The sequence below is a fragment of the Triticum aestivum genome, chromosome 3A (genome assembly GCF_018294505.1).
Source record: "Triticum aestivum cultivar Chinese Spring chromosome 3A, IWGSC CS RefSeq v2.1, whole genome shotgun sequence".
Classification (NCBI taxonomy): domain Eukaryota; kingdom Viridiplantae; phylum Streptophyta; class Magnoliopsida; order Poales; family Poaceae; genus Triticum; species Triticum aestivum.
The window spans coordinates 698,277,474-698,296,024 of NC_057800.1; positions in this window are offsets into that span (position 1 = coordinate 698,277,474).

Genomic DNA, 18,551 nt, shown 5'->3' on the forward strand with positions numbered 1-18,551 from the left:
ATCCCTAGCATAGCGAACGTGTAACAATCCCCCTCCGGTTCGTCTGTCCAAAAATGTCAAACACCGGGAATACTTTCCCGGATGTTTTCCCCATTCGCCAGTAGCCCCTACTACTACGTTAGGTCACCTCTAGCACCGCGTAATTCCATGTTACACTTTGTGATGCTTTGGTTGCTCTGTTATTTATTGTGTTCCCCCTCCGTTATTTCTTTCCGGTAGACCCCGAAACTACCGGCGACCCCCTGTTCGACTATGGTGTTGACGAACCCTCTTTCTTGCCAGAGCAACCAGGCGAGCCCCCCCCCCCTTGATCACCAGATATCGCCTATTCTTCTCTCTACTGCTTGCATTACAGTAGTGTAGCATGTTACTGTTTTCCGTTAATCCTATCCTGATGCATAGCCTGTCATTGTTGCTACAGTTATTGATACCTTACCTGCATTCATAAATGCTTAGTATAGGATGCTAGTTTATCATTAGTGGTCCTACATTCTTGTCAGCCTGCCATGCTATACTATCGAGCCGTGATCACGTCGGGTGTTGATCACGGGTATATACTATACATGTTGCACGTAATACATGTTGTGACTAAAGTCATGTTGGCTCGTTGAGTACCCGCAAGTGATTCTGATGTTGGGGGATGAAGGGGCAGGTGGTTCCACCCAGGTAGTGGTGGGCCTGGGTTCCCGACGGCCCCCAACTGTTACTTTGTGGTGGAGCAACAAGGCAGGTTGAGACCACCTAGGAGAGAGGTGGGCCTGCCCCTAGTCGGCGTCCGCTGTTACTTCAAAATAACACGTTTAACAAGATCTTGGTATTTGATCTGAGTCTGGCCACTAGCCTATATGCACTAACCAACTACGCGGGAACAGTTAGGGCACTCGACTCGTGGTATCAGCCGAAGCCTTCGTGACGTCATTGACTGAGCGGCGCGCGCCGGGTTGGACTGGAACGCCTGCTCTTGTATAAGAGAGGCTAGGTCTGCTCACCGGCCGCGTACGCAACGTGCAGGTGTGCAATGGGCGATGGGTCCAGACCCCTGCACCATACACTACTAGGGAAAAGCCTATACACAGAATCTTACCAGTAGCGTTGTACAAAATCAAACGCTACTGCTACTTAGTAGCAGCGCGCGTAAATAAACCGCACTACTGCTATGACTTTTGCAGTAGCGTGTACTAGCGAAAAGCACTGCTGCTATGTTTGAACTGGGCGCGCATGGCCAGTATACGCGCTACTGCTACTCTCCTTAGGTGTAGCGCGCTTACGTGTAAGGCGCTGCTGCTACCGGAAATAAAATAAAGTGAAAAACAAGTAGAAAAGTAAATGAAAATGAAAGAAATAGAAAAAGGAGAAAGGAAAAAAATAAAATGAAAAGAAAAATAAAAGAAAAAAGGGAAAAAAGGAGAAAGGAATAGCAGTAGCGGGTTTCAGGAAAGGCGCTATAGCTAACTTAGCTATAGCGCGTTTTCGGAAACGCGCTACCGTTATGTTTCACTTAAAGAGCGGTTCCCTCCCCACCGGCCCCCCGGCCACCACTTCTTCCCCAAATCCCTTGCCCTCGCCGCCGTCTCCCCAATTCGTCGTCGCCTCACTTCGTCGCCGTCTCCTGCCGTCGTGGACGCCCGCAACCTCACCGTCTCCCCCCGAGGCCGCCCTCAGCCTCACCGCCGCCTCCCGAGTCCGCCCTCGACGTCACCGTCGGCGCCCTCCACCTCACCGCCGCCCGAGCCCGCCCAGGACCGCCGTTGCCCGTGCCCAAGCCCGCCCTCTCCGCCCCTGCCTCCGTCACCGAGCACCTCCCCGCCACCGTCTCTCCCCTCTTTGTAAGTCCCCACCCCTCCCCCCACTCATCTCTCTCTGCATTTTAGAGAAAAAATTAGTAGAGCAAAAGTTTGTTTATAGCAAAAAAATTAGTTTAGAGCAAAGGATGTTAAGTAGTAGATGTTAGAGCAAAAATTAGTTTAGAGCAAAAAATTTGGTTTACAACAAAAGTTAGTTAGGGCAGTAGGGTTTAATTAGGGTAGATGCTGCTTGTATAGTATATAGTGATACTAGTAGATGTTAATTAGGTTAGGGCAATAGTGGTACTAGTAGATGTTAATGAGATGTTTTTCAGTTAGGGCACTAGAGTTTTGCTAGGTTAATTAGGTTAGTAGTGCTGCTAGTAGTAGTGGTACAGTAGGTTAATTAGGTGATGCTAAATGAATAACCTAAATGAATGAAATTAGTAGTTAACTGATTTTTTTTCCTTTCATCATTATAGAGCACTAAAGTTAACTGAATTTTGTTCTATTAGTAGTTAAATGAATTTTCTTCTACACTTTGTTTTTGAATTAGCTTGTGAAATTTGGACATGTGGTTGCTCGTGTATATTTGGACATGTGTTGCGGTGTTGAAGAGGGATATTTGAACACTGTTTCAAGGAAATGATGCTGAGTGGCCTATGTTTTGCCGGAATGTTGATTCATTTCTGTTCCGGCAAATTTTAGGTTCTCGATTTGTCCAGTTTTTAGCAAAGGTCATGCCGAAATTTTTCGTGAATTTCGGCATGACTTGTGCTACAAACTAGGACATATCGAGTGCCCGTGATTTTCCGCACCAGGAAGGAGTCAACATTCCTGCAAAACAATAGGCCTTTTTTATGTCATTATTCATTTTATTAGGTCTAGAATTAATTGACTAGATTTAATCACAGGAAACATGGCTAGCAATGATGAAGGACAGGGTTCTGGTGATTGCGACGACGCTTACCGGGCGGCAGACGAATTTTTTAGCCTTACCGACGATCAACCGATGTTATTGCTGGGCCCACCGGTGGCATTGGGGACTTAGACCGACACGCAGACCGGTGCTGAGACTGAGACCAGCGCTCAGACTCAGACCGACATCAAGACCGGCGCTGCCTCGGGGAGCGGAGCCGGTGTAGAACTGAAAGCAAAGAGGCAACAGGTTCCTAACAAACTCGGGACTACTAGAGTGGTGGTCACGGAGGTGGACGACGGCAATTTTGAGCCAACGACACCCGAGGAAGCGCGTCGATGCTACGGTAAAAATAGGCTGCATCGTACGGACAACCGCCACCATCAACGATGAGAAACTACAGAAGATAGAAAATATGAGGAGCTCCCTCCTGAAGAAGTTTCACCAGATATCCTTGTTCCCGGGCCGGAATGAGAAGGATTATAAAGATCCAGATGAGGACCCAACAATGAAGAAGATAAACAAACACGCCATGACCAAGTATAGCAACGCGTCGGCCGCCTGGAAAAATTGAGTGAAAGCAAGGATCATCGACAAGAAGGAACCCTACTCCGAGATTGTAAAGGATAATCCAACAATGATGGAAGAGCGGTTTCAAATATTCAAGGAGGCTTGCGAGGCCGAAGATGCCAAAAAAAGTCTAAGTACATGAAGGGGCTTCAAGAGAGGAACTTTGGGAGCCACCACCTCGGAAGTCGTGGTTACGGCAGAAAGAGGTCCAAATGGGCCAAGGAGGACGCGGAAGCCGCGAGTATGGGCATCCCAGACCCCTTGGCGGAGTTCACCGTCCCGCAGGAGCGTGACGTCCTTAGGGCCCGGCACCGTTGGGACCCAGTGAAGAAGGTTTATGAGACAACACCGGTCATTACGGAGTTCATGAGACTGCTGGTAATTTTAGTTTCTGATCAATTTGACTGCACACGTTAGTCATATTTGTAAACGATCCTTGTGCCTTTTGCAGAGAGAGCAGCACAGGATTGCGGCCGAAAGCGACTCGCCGTCTAAGGCATTGGCGAAGCCCAAGTGGGACACTCCATTCAACCGGGCGTTGAACATATTGAAACAACAACCGGTGGATACTCGACTGTTGTATGGACGCGTGCACGGTGTCGGAGACGGCGCCACGTGGAAGAAGTACTACCGTGAGACCACGGAGGAGAGAAAGGAAAGTCGGAGGTTAAATGAAGAAACCATCGACAAGAGGGTTGAGATTGCGGTTGAGAAGAAATCAACGCAGACAGTCGCAACAGCGGTAGCTACCGCAAAACAGGTGGCTATAGATATTTCTACTATCTTGGTTCCGGCCGTTTTCAATTGGACCAGGCAAAATCCAGAAAAAATGCAGCGGACTTTCCCCTTGCTGACTTCTTGGCGGGGTGCAGCTCCACTAGCGTTGCACCAGCACCTGCAGCTGCACCTGCTCCCGCACCGGACGTGCTAGGCGGTGCTTCGTCTTTGGCTGAGCTCGACGCCCTCACGGTATCTGTCACACTGGCCCCCTTCAATATAAATGTATAATCTCCCGTTTTCGTTGCCTTTCGGATGTCTCACGTCGCAGACTTTTCTTTGCAGGCTGATGAAACCCCATGCACCATATTGTACACCATCGGCGACCAGAAGTTGGACGTGGGGAAGGCGACGATAATGGAGCCGAAGGAACCATTGTTCCACAGCCGGCCGATCCCCCCGAACGTCTTCAAGGTTTCCATGGTCAGTGTCAAACCGGGCCACGAGAATTTGCCTCCTCCAGTACTACTGGGGGGTGACGACGAGACACCGCGGCGGCTTGGTGATTGTTGCAATGCTGGGTGGGTCCTGTTGTGGCCAAAGAGTCTGCTTCGTCTGGAGGCGGCCGGGAGCACACCCACGAGCACGCAGCCTCAGCAAGGTATGAACATCAACTCCCCACTTACCCAATTAGCATCGGGTGTCGGGTTGGGTGATAGCGGACGGGGTAAGGAGGAGGCTCCATTAGTTGCTGATGACGTCGCCATGGATGAGGATGAGGACGACGATGGCGCTGCTGAACAGTATGTCTATACTGGCGCCTCCTCAGGGTTTGAGCGTCATGAGTCGGTGCCTGAATTGTTGTCTCAACGTATTATGGACGACCCTTCGATAGTAAAGAAGTTTAGGAAGAGAGCGAGGAAAGGAAAAAAAGTTGTTTCTATGATCCAGCCACCTCGGCTTCAGGACCTGTCGGGTGGTAGGTGCGACATATGCCAAAGGGTGGCTTATCATTGTGGGAGCCAGTAAGACGTTGCCGGTGCCTGGAAACGGGATGAGGCGAAGACATGCACGCCGGCGAATCTTACCCAGCTTCGGGGCTCTCCGTGGAGATAACACCCCTATTGCTGCTCTGCGGGGTCTCCGCATGATCACTAGATGGACAAGTAGCTACACAATGCTCCTTGAGCTGTTCGGTGGGAGGAGGAAGAAGGGCACGGCTAGCTTGCTTCTTCTCCTTGTGTGGTGTCTAAAACTAGCTGGGGGTTCCACCCTTTGCATGGGTGCCCCGGGGGGTTATATAGGCCTACCCCCTGGGGGTACAATGGTAATCCGACTGGGTGCGGGGCCCAGCCGCCTGTGACTGCGCTTGCCGACTTCTGCGCCGGCCGCTGGGGCCCGCCGACTGGTGGGTCCCGCCAGCTGCCGGCTCCTCGGTCGACAGGCAGGCCCCACTGTCCGGGACCTGGTCGGCAGCTGGCTACTGTTGCTCCATCTTGGTGACGTGGGCTTCGTTGTGGTAGGCGTGGCTACAGTACCGCCGCCCGGCAGACGATTACTGTAGCCTCACCACGTCTTGTCTCCTTAATGGGGTGTCTCCTTCGAGGAAGATGGCAAGCCGGCTGCAGGGAGCCGGCTCTCTCTTGGGCCGACTGGGGGAGGTGTGGCCACCTTCGGGTGTCTCTCTGCCCGAAGGGACCCACCGCCCGTGGGCCGCGCTGGTAGTCCGTCGTGGATGGCGTCAGGGTCGGCATGGCAACAGTGTTGCGCCGGGCGGGTCATGGTCACCCGTACGGCGCACTGTGCTGATCGTGCTCCGGGATTTGGGGGTGGCAGGCTTTACTGTAGCCACGCCCCGTCTCATCGCCGCTAGGTGGATGCAAACTTTGAGGGTACGGTCTCGACCGCTTTATGGGAGTCGGCCTCCTCACGGCCGGCTTCTCGAAGTCGGCCCTTCCATGGCTTTCTTCATGAGGGCTAAAGTCGGGCCGCCTTCCGAAAGCCGGCCTGGGTGACAGCCAGCAAGGGGAAGGCGGCCCCATGTCTTGGATTCTTGAGAGCCGGACGGGCTCGTAATTTTTTCAGAAGGGCCAGGGGAAGCCGGCTCGGCTACCCATGGCTATTTACTCCGACAGTAGTCCCCGAAGCTGATCGAGCTTCGAGGCAGACAAAGGGACGAGAAGCTTGGTCAGCTTCCTACCCTGAAGAGCCGGCTTTGCTGGTGTATGCCGATTTCGGGGAGCCCTGCGTCTTGCAGGCGGGAAAGTGGTCGACCCGCGTGCTGACCGCGGGCCCTCCCGCGGGCCACATGGCAGCGAGACCCTGCCAGCGCACGCGCGCGGCGAGACGCCGCCGCAGGCCCGGGCCCGCCACTCCTAGGCCTCGGCCCGAACACTGATCTTCTGCGGCCCAGGTGGACCGCTCGCCTTCCCGTGGCGATTTTATTTCGCCGTTAGGGCGTAGTAAACACGGGACGTGGGGGAGTGGGCATGATCGATCCCCACGTTTCCCCACGCCGCGCCTCCTCGGCTCTGCCACGCGAGCCTATAAGTAGGGGGAGGAGGGGGAGAGACAGAGGTTCGCGCGCTCTCTCTCGCTCCGCCCCTTCTCGTCCTCCTTTCTTCCTCTCATTGCCGCCGCAGCCTCCCGTCTCAGCGCCGCCGCGCCGCCACATCGTCTTGCTCCCATGGCCCTGTCGAGCTCGTGGGATGGCTCCAACGTCCATGAGGACCATGTTGAGTTCCTCCGTCAGACTCGGCGCCTGCCCGACGCCAACCTCGTGTGGGTCCGCCTGGCGCCAGAGACGGAGATCTCGCCGGCACCGGAGGAGGGCGAGCAGGTCGTCTTCCGCTCGCACTTCCTGTGCGGCTTCGGCCTTCCGGTGAGCGGGTTCCTGCGCTCCTTCCTCGAGTTCTACAATCTTCAGCCGCATCACCTCACGCCCAACGCGGTGATGCTGCTGTCGGCCTTCGTCTCTCTCTGCGAAGGTTTCTTGGGGCTGCTCCCCACGCTGGAGCTCTGAGGGGAATTCTTCCAGAGCAAACTCGGCAGCGTCGTCGCAGGCGTGCCCGCCCCCTGCGGGGCCTACATCGCCATGAGGAGGTCGGACGAGAACAACCCGTTCCCGTCCATCCCCCTGCTCCAGTCGGTGAAGATCTGGCAGAAGTCGTACTTCTACGTGAAGAACGTCGCCCAGCAAGGAGACCACCTCAACCTGCTGGCTTACGTAGCCGGCCCGCCGGCTGGGAGGCAGCCCTCATGGAGTTTCCGGTCCAGGTCACTGTCTCAGGCCGGGAACGCTGCCGTCTCCCGGCTTCGGGTGATGACCCAGTCGGAAGGATTGAGCGGGCCCGACTTGGTGGCCGCCTTCGTGGAGCGGCGGATACTTCCTCCCCAAAGCCGGCTGTCACGACCGGTTTTCCAATAAAAATATTTATTGAGAAACCAATCTTTTGAGTCCAGTATGAGAGAAATCCTCCTCACTGGTAGACAAATTCTTGATACAATAAGCCAGTAGCATAAAATATATTACAGGGTCGAACTACGGTTGCTCAACCAAATTATTACAAGCACGCCAATAATTATACATAATGGCGGACATGACACAGTGGTGTGGAGGCATACTACTGACTCGAGGATAGGGCGGTGGTGGAGAAACACAGCGGGGAGAGAAATACAAGACTCTAAGTCTATCATCTCATCGAGCATCGAGGTGAGGCTCGATGAATTTATTTGGTAGCGGAAGCGGATATAAAACAGTGACCAAATCCAGGGTCGCACGAGACTGACTGGGACTCCTCTAGGTGTCAGACTCGCTATCAAACTCTTCATCCATGAGATCGCCTTCGTCAGCATCTGGCCAAATCAACAAGCCAGTGAGTACTTTGAAAGTACTCGCAAGACAGTTCGGACGTAAGATATAACAAATGCATGCATGGATGCGTCATGAATAATTCACCAATGTACATTCAAAAATTAGTATAACAAGGTAAGTAAAAGGGAAACGGCGGTAGTCCGCCTGAAATCCCAACAAAACATAAATAACTACCGATCGGGTGTCTGAAGCGACGCCTCGAAAGGTGAACAAATAAATATAAGGAAATGATGCCACAGTCGGGCGTCTTAGCGACACCACATAAAGGGCTTTAAAAGAAATACTATAGTCGGATGTCGGGGCGACATCACCGAAAGGGCTTTAAAAGAAATGCCACAGTCGGACGTCGGGGCGACATCACAGAAAGGGCTTTAAAAGAAATGCCACAGTCGGACGTTGGGGCGACATCACAGAAAGGGTTTTAAAAAGAAATGCCACAGTCAGACGTCGGGGCGACATCACAGAAAGGGCTTTAAAAAGAAATGCCACAGTCGGACGTCGGGGCGACATCACATAAAGGGCTTTAAAAAGAAATGCCACAGTCGGACGTCGGGGCGACATCATAGAAAGGGCTTTAAAAAGAAATGCCACAGTCGGACGTCGGGGCGACATCACATAAAGGGCTTGAAAAGAAAGTAAAATACAACAATGCCACAGTCGGACGTCTGAGCGACATCGCAGAAAGGGCTTTGATTCACAAGTAAATAATACTCACAATAAACATTTAATTCATGAGAATAAATGGGTTAGTCCATCCACAGGAATAATCATTTAACCGGAATTAGCACTCATGCGAATCACCGGAGTCTCTGTCATCAAAACTGACATTTGATTAGAATAAGATAATATCGATCTGGGACAGGGAATAGATGATTTGGAGGAATATATGACTCTGCAGAGTTTGTACAAAATTTTTCCCACAGCCAATGGATTTCCGTAGTCACGAAGGACTAGTTCCGTTTACGGTATTTCGGAAGAAAACACAGCTAACCAGTACACACCCATCCTACCTCTCGATGCTAGGAATCACCCTAGACATCGTCCAAGAAAAACTTTTGAGTCGGGGAGATCACAATCTCGAATAGCATGGGATCAAATTTATATACGCGCGCTCTAAGGGTTGCCCCCCTCTCGGTCCCAACCAGAAACACCCATGCCCCCTGACCGGATGACTGGCTTTAATCCAGGGCCATGGAACCATCATCACGGCCTCTCCTTTTGGTGTGTACCAGAAAAGCGGTTTGCAACTTACTAAACCATATTCCTTGCGGAAAACATGTGGTAGTAGAGGGAAGGAAATGAGAGGAACTGGACTGATACGGTTTGACACTGAAGTCACATAGTCTGGCATAAGACTGGCATGCTACGACACTGCCATCTCACCCATCCTCATGCCAACACATGGCCATTCATACTCACATCCATCCACTTATGGATCATCTAACTCACTTACCTCATTATTGCATAAAATAACATTCATCGATATGCTCCTCAACATGCCATGAAACTAACTAAATGCAAAACATGCCAAGACACTCATCATATCAAAAGTTCAAACATGCTTGCCTGGTTCAGAGTAGTCGGAGCCTAGCTCGGTGAAGTTCGCGGCTCCGTCACCTCCTTCGGTATCTACGGTATAAAGAAAATATATGCGCTATCGTAAATACCAAGGAGTGCACAAAAAGTATTCCAAATATTTTTCAAATAAATCTGATAAAAAACTAGACAAAATTTTAAAGAGAACAGAAAAAGAATAAATCAAAAATACTTTTCTGTTTAAAAGTTATAAGGGTTTTTGTCCAGGGACTCATCTGTAATGAAACAGAAGATTTCCAGGGGCTAGCTTATAAAAATAGAAAACGTTCCAGTGTTGAATACGCCAGCCCAGAGGGGAAAGCGCATTTTGCCCGAAGGCGCTTCCAGAAAACGTTTCAATAGAGAGAGCAGAGAGGCTGACGGTGGGGTCCCACTCGTTAGGTTTAAACTTTCAAAAAGGGGGGGGGGCGAAGCTCGTCGGCGCCCGAGAGCCGCGGTGGTCGCCGGCGGCGATCCACGGCGAGGCAGGGGGATCGGAGGGTACCTCCGTGCTCAGGGCGCCATTCCGCGTCGGTTGGTGGTGCTGGTGGTCGCCGGCGAGTACCACGTCGACGGCGAGCTTTGCTCCGGCGGACGGCGGCTCGGGTGGTCGAGGGACTCGTCGGAGAGGGCTGCAGAGATCAAATTGAGGAGGGGGTTAGGCTCCTGGTAGCTAGAGAGGGTAACGGACGGGGTTTGGGCGCCGGAGATGGCCTCACCGGAGCGAATCGTGGTGGAGGCCGAGGCGGATCGGGGCGGCCGGAGTTGGGGAAGGAGACCTCCTCGAGGTCCTCCTAGTGGCCTGGCGTGGCGTTGGTGAGGAGTGGTGATGCTGTGTGCACGAGGGTGAGCTCGGGGCCCTTTTTATAGGCGGCCCGAGGCGTTTGCCGTGAACGGGGGTCTCCGGCGAGTGATTACGGCGGCGCAGGGCTTGGTCGGGGTAATTAGGACGTTGGGCGTCATCGAGGAGGTCCATGGTTCCGTTTAGGTGCTAATCGAGCTGGAGTTTGGTGCTTTGGGGGTGAGTTCGACAGAACGGGGCGGCGCGGGCCCGTCGGCGGCATGGAGCGCGTCCCGTGCTTGCCGGCCACGGTGGCGGTGCCACGGGCGTGCGCTGGCACACATGAGGCCACGCGGAGAGCAGAGGGGTGATGGGCGGCGCGGAACGGCGTTGAGCCGCCGTTCTTGTCCCCTGTCGGCCGCCACGGGAGGTCTCGACGCCGCAGAAGACGCCGGCGAGGGCAGGCCAGCGTGCCACCGATGCCAGGAAGGCTCCACGCACGCGTGAGAAGCTCCGGACAAGAGGGAGGGGCTGCGAGCAGCGAGCCAAGTGCACTGTCTATGCGTGATAGAAACTGACGGACGAAAACGACACTGAAAACTGAATTTTCTGAATTTTGAACAGCAACAGTGCCTGCAAGGTGTTCGACAGAATGAATTTGGCCTCTGGTGATTTTTCCTTGAGCTGATTTTTGGTGGAGTGGCTTCTCATTGCTCAAGTAGGCTGCCTGATTTTTGGTGGAATTTTTGGAGGAGTGTAGATATGAATTTCATCAAATTTGGCAAATCTGGTCCAAACTTGCAGAGACTGAATTTTGAAAAATTTGAAAAGAGGAGGAGTGGATCAAGATGGTTCTGGGTTGTGGGTACAAAGGACATTCCAGGAGAGTTGGTTTGGGATCAAAATTCAAAGGCAAAGTGGTACTTGCTTTGAAAATTACTCAGGCTCCAAATAATTTTCAGAATTGATTTGAGAGGAAAAATAATTAGAATAAAATCCAAAACTTGCTTGGATTAGTTGGGACAGAGAACTTAGGTTGATCACAAGGAGTAGGGGAGGTTTTGGAGGGGTTTTATCACATGGGCAAAAATGCAAAGTCATGGGTGGTTTTCAAGATATGAAAATCCCAAATTTTCATAGAGTTTCTTTTTAAAAGAAAAAAAATTAAACTCCCAAAATAAATTTGAGAGGGAAACAACAGAGAAGAAGTTTCAAAAGATCAAACACCAAAGTTTGAAAAAATAAAATCCTAGCCAAAGCAAAGGAAGTTTTTAAGAGGAAGGTTTTCTGAAAGAAAAATTTTAAAAGGCCTCTCTTCAAAAACCACAAAGTTTTTGATAAAAACCAAATAAAAATTTTGGAGTGTCACAACACCTATCCCCTTAGGAAAAATCTCGTCCCCGAGATTTCTGCTGATCCTTAAATAAGTGTGGATGCTCTGTCCGAAGAAAATCCTTGCTTTCCCAAGTTGCTTCACTGTGGGTGTGATTGCTCCACTGGACTTTGAAAAACTTGATGGTCTTCTGTCGGGTCCTCCTTTCAGACTCCTCTAATATTCTTACGGGACGTTCCCGATAAGTGAGGTCTGGCTGCACGTCAATGTTTTCATGGGATACTTGTTTCTCTGGGTTGCTTACGCACTTCCTTAATTGAGAGACGTGGAACACGTCGTGAATGTCGGACAAGTCTTCGGGTAAGTCTAGCTGGTAGGCTACAGTGCCTCTTCGTGCCACTATGCCGAATGGTCCAATGAATCTTGGTGCTAACTTTCCTTTAATCTTAAACCATTGCAGTCCTCTCATAGGGGATACTCTCAGGTATACGAACTCACCGGGTTCGAAGCTGACCCTATGATGTTTCTGATCATAATAACTCTTCTGTCGACTTTGAGCGGTCTTAAGTCGGTCTCTGATTAGCTTGACCTTTTCCTCGGCTTCTCTGAGCATGTCTGGTCCGAAGATGCGGCTGTCTCCGGTCTCTGACCAATTTAACGGGGTACGACATCTTCGTCCGTATAAAGCCTCAAATGGTGCCATTTGTAGGCTGGCCTGGTAGCTATTGTTATACGCGAACTCGGTGTATGGCAGGCTTTCTTCCCAACTGGTTCCATATGTGAGGACACATGCTCTCAGCATGTCTTCTAAAACCTGGTTTACGCGTTCTGTTTGTCCATCAGTCTGTGGGTGGTATGCGGTACTGTAGGCTAGTTGGGTTCCCAGAGCCTGTTGTAAATGCTCCCAAAATCTTGAGACGAACTGAGTGCCTCTGTCGGATATTATAGTCTTCGGGACACCGTGCAGACAAACTATGCGGGAAAGATAAATCCTGGCAAGCCTCTGAGTGTTGTAGGTTGTCTTCACTGGAATAAAGTGTGCCACTTTGGTCAACCTGTCAGTGATGACCCATATGGCATCATTCCCGTGTCGTGACCGAGGTAGTCCGACAATAAAATCCATCCCTATTTCATCCCATTTCCACTCAGGTATTTTGTTCGGTTGCAGTAGTCCGGCTGGTCTCTGATGCTCAGCTTTTATGCGTTGACATGAGTCGCAACATGCAATGAAGGTGGCTATGTCCCTCTTCATACCGTGCCACCAAAATCTTTCTTGAATATCCTTATACATTTTGGTTCCTCCAGGGTGAATTGAATATGGAGTGGTGTGTGCTTCAGCTAAAATTTTCTGTTTAAGGTCTGCTATGTTTGGCACGCAGAGCCTTTCTCCGTACCATAATATTCCTTCCTTGTCTATGACGAATTCCGAGGCCTTGCCCATACTCAACTTTCTTTTGATGCCTTCAATGCTGGTGTGACCGGGCTGAGCTTCTTTGATTTTCTCCACAAGGTTGGGTTGTATTTCCAAGTTTGATATGGTGCCTTTTGCTACCATTATCAAGTTGAGCTTGGCAAATTCTTGATGGAATTCGGGCCTCAAGCTGTGCAGATAGTTTTCGTCGGAGCTGGGGTTCCGACTAAGGGCATCGGCCACTACATTTGCTTTCCCTGGATGGTAATGGATACCAATATCATAATCCTTTACTAACTCCAACCAACGTCGTTGCCGTAAGTTTAGTTCTGGCTGTGTGAAAATATATTTGAGACTTTTGTGATTCGTATATATTTCACATCGATTCCCAAGTAAGAAATGCCTCCATTCCTTGAGTGCATGAATAACTGCTGCCATTTCTAAGTCATGAGTGGGATAATTTTCCTCATGCTTGCGAAGTTGCCTTGAAGCGTAGGCGACAACCTTGCCTTCCTGTATCAACACGCATCCGAGACCCTTTCTGTACGCGTCACAATATACTTCAAAATTCTTGTGTATGTCGGGTACAATTAATACCGGTGCTGTTGTTAACTTCCGCTTTAGCTCTTGGAAACTTTTCTCGCAGGCTTCTGTCCATTCAAACTTCTTATCTTTCTTGAGCAACTGTGTCATAGGCTTGGCTATGGTGGAAAATCCTTCAATAAATCTGCGGTAATATCCTGCCATTCCCAAGAAACTCCGTATGTCCGTTACGCTGGCTGGTGACTTCCAGCCAAGTACGGCCTTGACTTTCTCTGGGTCCACTGCGATACCGTCTTGGGTCAGTACGTGGCCTAGAAAGCCTACTTGTCTTAGCCAAAATTTGCACTTGCTGAACTTGGCATACAATTGGTGTTTTCTTAGCTCTCCTAGCACAATCCTGAGATGTTCTGCGTGCTCTTCTGGTGTCTTGGAGTATACCAGAATATCGTCGATGAATACCACGACGAACTTGTCCATAAACTTCATAAATACTTTGTTCATGAGGTGAACAAAATATGCTGGGGCGTTAGTTAATCCAAATGGCATCACTGTGAACTCGTACAGTCCATATCTGGAGGTGAAGGCTGTTTTGGGGATATCTTCCGTTCGTACCTTCAATTGATGGTATCCTGACCTTAAGTCAATTTTTGAGAATACCTTGGCCTGAGCGAGTTGATCAAACAAATCGTTTATCCTTGGCATCGGGTATTTGTTTTTGACTGTGACCATGTTAAGTGCTCGATAGTCAATACACAATCTCAGCGTTCCATCCTTCTTTTTGGCAAATAAAATTGGTGATCCCCAAGGTGAGGAGCTGGCTCAAATGTATCCTTTTTCCAGTAATTCCTTTATTTGCTTCTTCAACTTGATCAACTCGGATGGTGCCATTCTGTATGGTTTATTGTATATGGGGGTGGTTCCTGGTGCTAGCTCAATGCGGAATTCTATTTCCCGGTCTGGTGGCATGCCTGGTAGTTCTTCAGGGAATACATCTGGAAATTCACACACTACTGGAACCTTGTTTAGCTCAGAAACATCCACCGTATTCAATCTCGGTTGCCGAGGTATTTTTCCTTACTTGGTTGATACTCTTATAGTCTTCCCTTGGTGGTGTGTGAGAATTACGGTCCTGTTGAAACAGTCGATAAAACCCTTATTGGTGGTTAGCCAATCCATCCCTAGGATGACATCCAGTCCTTTATTTTCCAACACAATAAGATTTGCGTGAAACTCCAATCCTTCGAACTCAATGACCACATTCTGACAGTAATTCTGAGTAACTTGCTGAATCCCAGGGGACTTGATGGTCATGGATTTCTCCAAAGGAAGCATCGAAAAATTATTTTGCAAAGCAAAATTTTTCGAAATGAAAGAGTGAGAAGCTCCAGAATCAAACAAAACCATTGCAGGTATTGTGTTGACAGGAAACGTACCGAGTACGATATCCGGAGCATTTTGTGCCTCCTCTTTGGTTACGTGGTTCAGATGACCCTTCCTGTGGTTATTGTTGGGATTGAAATTGTTTCGCTTGGGCGCGGAATTGTTGCCGCCGTTGTTCGGCTTTGGGGTTGAATTCCTTGGCTTGGGGCACTGTTTGGCATAGTGCCCTTCTTCTCCACAAGCGTAACAAGTAACGCCGGGGCGATAGGTGAATTCCTTGTCCCTTGCATGAAAATTCTTGATTGGGAGTGAGACATTGGATGAGGATTTGTGTGTCCCACCCTTTTGAAAATCTGTCTTGCTTCGGTGATTGTGAGCATGATTAATCTGGTCCCTTTTTCGCTTGCGGATATCTTCCAGACTGCGTCTCTCATTTTCTAGAGTAATGGCTTTGTCTACCAGTGTTTTAAAATCAGGAAAAGTGTGCACGACCAGTTGGCATTTAAGCGCGGGCGCCAGACCGTCAAGGAATTTCTCCATCTTCTTGATTTCAGTCATACGCTCTTCATTGGCGTAGCGGGACAATAGAGTAAATTGACTGGTGTAATCTGACACTGTCATGTTCCTTTGTTTGAGGTCATCGAACTCTCTCTTCTTGATTTTCATAATACTCTTAGGAATGTGTGCACCACGGAAACCTTCCTTGAAATCAACCCAGGTTATGTCATTTTCGTGGGGATGCATGTGCAGAAAATTCTCCCACCACGATGCGGCTGCTCCTGTGAGATAGTGCGGAGCATATAATACCTTCTCGGGGTCTGAACATTTTGCAATAATTAATTTTCTCTCCATATCTCGAAGCCAGTCCTCGGCTTCAAGAGGTTTGTCAGTGTGAGAAAATGTTTGAGGACGTGTCTTCTGTAGCTCAGATAACTTGGAATGCTGCTGATACTGTCCATGATGATTTCCCATGTTGATGACTTGGTTCATCATTTCCCGATGTTGTTGCTGACTCTGCTCATAAAGGCGGCACATTTGTGAAAGTGCCGATTCACTGCCCTATTGGCTTGACTGTCCCTGAGTGAACTCGTTGCTGGGTTGTGCATCAAAATTTTCCTCTGGTGGAGTTGGCATGGAGCGAGTCCAAGGACGAGACATTTTTCACTCTGGGGAAATATTTTTTGTAAAACTCATAAGAAAAGCGGAAAGAGTCGCAAAAACAATTCCAAAAAAAAATGCATAAAGCTGGCAAATAAAACTAAATAACCCAGCTTACTTAAGAAGAACAAATCGTCTTGCGCACGGAGAAGGACTGCTCATTACATATCTTACACGCGGGCGGTAATTATACAATACATCACTCAGGATATGCGTACATAATCCTGACATGTTATTTTAGGCTAGTGCACTTCTCCAGATCCTACATGATGCGCAAACAGGGTACTTCTCACGACCTATGTACATATCTTACAAAGCGGTACAATACATGGCAGCTAGGCGTACTTAGGCAGAGATGTTGACGACCTCCTTTGCCCTGCCGAGGGCGAGGCGTAGCGAGGTTGGGGACTCGACTTCCTCCTCGCTAATGGGCTCCATACGTGTAGTGTTGCGCAGAGTAGACGGAGCGGTTGCCAGGGGCGGAGCAACACGTACAGCAGTGGGCGCGAAGGGTGGTGCAGTGCGCGCTGAAGTGGGTGCAATGACTTGGTTGAATTCTTCGGTAGAAGGCAGGCGACGAGTAGGCGTAAAAGATGTTGAGGACGAGACCAAAGTCAGTGGCGGTGCGATGGGTAGGAGCTCCCTCCTGTTGGCAGCACAGCCATGAACTGAGTCCATGCGGGTAGCTACGAAGTCGTCCACCAGGTTGTCAAAGGCTGCCTCCAGGGCCCGGAGATACTCAATGAGCATCTCAAAAGCCTCGTCTCGTTCTCCTCTGGGGCAGGAGTATGCGTAGTGACAGGTGTAAGGCACATGGCATGGACGATAACGGTAACGACGAGTCTTCATCACGGGAAGGACATCCCTGAGACGAGCTATCGCCTCGCGGGCTGCCATCTGCATAGCATGCCTCTCCGTAGGCATGGCTCTTCCCACGAACCGGAAGCGGCGTAACTCACCATGCCCTCCCTTGAACTGCACCGTGGCCTGGTGCATAGTCAGTCTGTCGTTGACTCGGTGCTGGCAGAGTGTGAAGACTGGGCGCACAGATGGCCCCATCGTGACCTGAACGATGAAGGAAAGAAGCTTGACGAACCCATCGGGCACGTTGGCGAAGGTCTGAGACTCGCAGCTGTTGTCGGCCATCTACAAAAGTAGGCAAAAATTCTGCATGGTCAGATCATAAATTTATGCTGACTGACAGAAAATGACTACAATTGCAAAAATATAACTTAGCTCTATCATGCTAATAAACAATTAGCGATCGCACCTAGTGGCTTCCTACAGTCAGCCTGGCTCTGGTACCAAGCTTGTCACGACCGGTTTTCCAATAAAAATATTTATTGAGAAACCAATCTTTTGAGTCCAGTATGAGAGAAATCCTCCTCACTGGTAGACAAATTCTTGATACAATAAGCCAGTAGCATAAAATATATTACAGGGTCGAACTACGGTTGCTCAACCAAATTATTACAAGCACGCCAATAATTATACATAATGGCGGACATGACACAGTGGTGTGGAGGCATACTACTGACTCGAGGATAGGGCGGTGGTGGAGAAACAGCGGGGAGAGAAATACAAGACTCTAAGTCTATCATCTCATCGAGCGTCGAGGTGAGGCTCGATGAATTTATTTTGTAGCGGAAGCGGATATAAAACAGTGACCAAATCCAGGGTCGCACGAGACTGACTGGGACTCCTCTAGGTGTCGGAGTCGCTATCAAACTCTTCATCCATGAGATCGCCTTCATCAGCATCTGGCCAAATCAACAAGCCAGTGAGTACTTTGAAAGTACTCGCAAGACAGTTCGGACGTAAGATATAACAAATGCATGCATGGATGCGTCATGAATAATTCACCAATGTACATTCAAAAATTAGTATAATAAGGTAAGTAAAAGGGAAACGGCGGTAGTCCGCCTGAAATCCCAACAAAACATAAATAACTACCGATCGGGTGTCTGAAGCGACGCCTCGTAAGGTGAACAAATAAATATAAGGAAATGATGCCACAGTCGGGCGTCTTAGCGACACCACATAAAGGGCTTTAAAAGAAATACCACAGTCGGATGTCGGGGCGACATCACAGAAAGGGCTTTAAAAGAAATGCCACAGTCGGACGTCGGGGCGACATCACAGAAAGGGCTTTAAAAGAAATGCCACAGTCGGACGTCCGGGCGACATCACAGAAAGGGCTTTAAAAAGAAATGCCACAGTCGGACGTCGGGACGACATCACAGAAAGGGCTTTAAAAAGAAATGCCATAGTCGGACGTCGGGGCGACATCACATAAAGGGCTTTAAAAAGAAATGCCACAGTCGGACGTCGGGGCGACATCACAGAAAGGGCTTTAAAAAGAAGTGCCACAGTCGGACGTCGGGGCGACATCACATAAAGGGCTTGAAAAGAAAGTAAAATACAACAATGCCACAGTCGGACGTCTGAGCGACATCGCAGAAAGGGCTTTGATTCACAAGTAAATAATACTCACAATAAACATTTA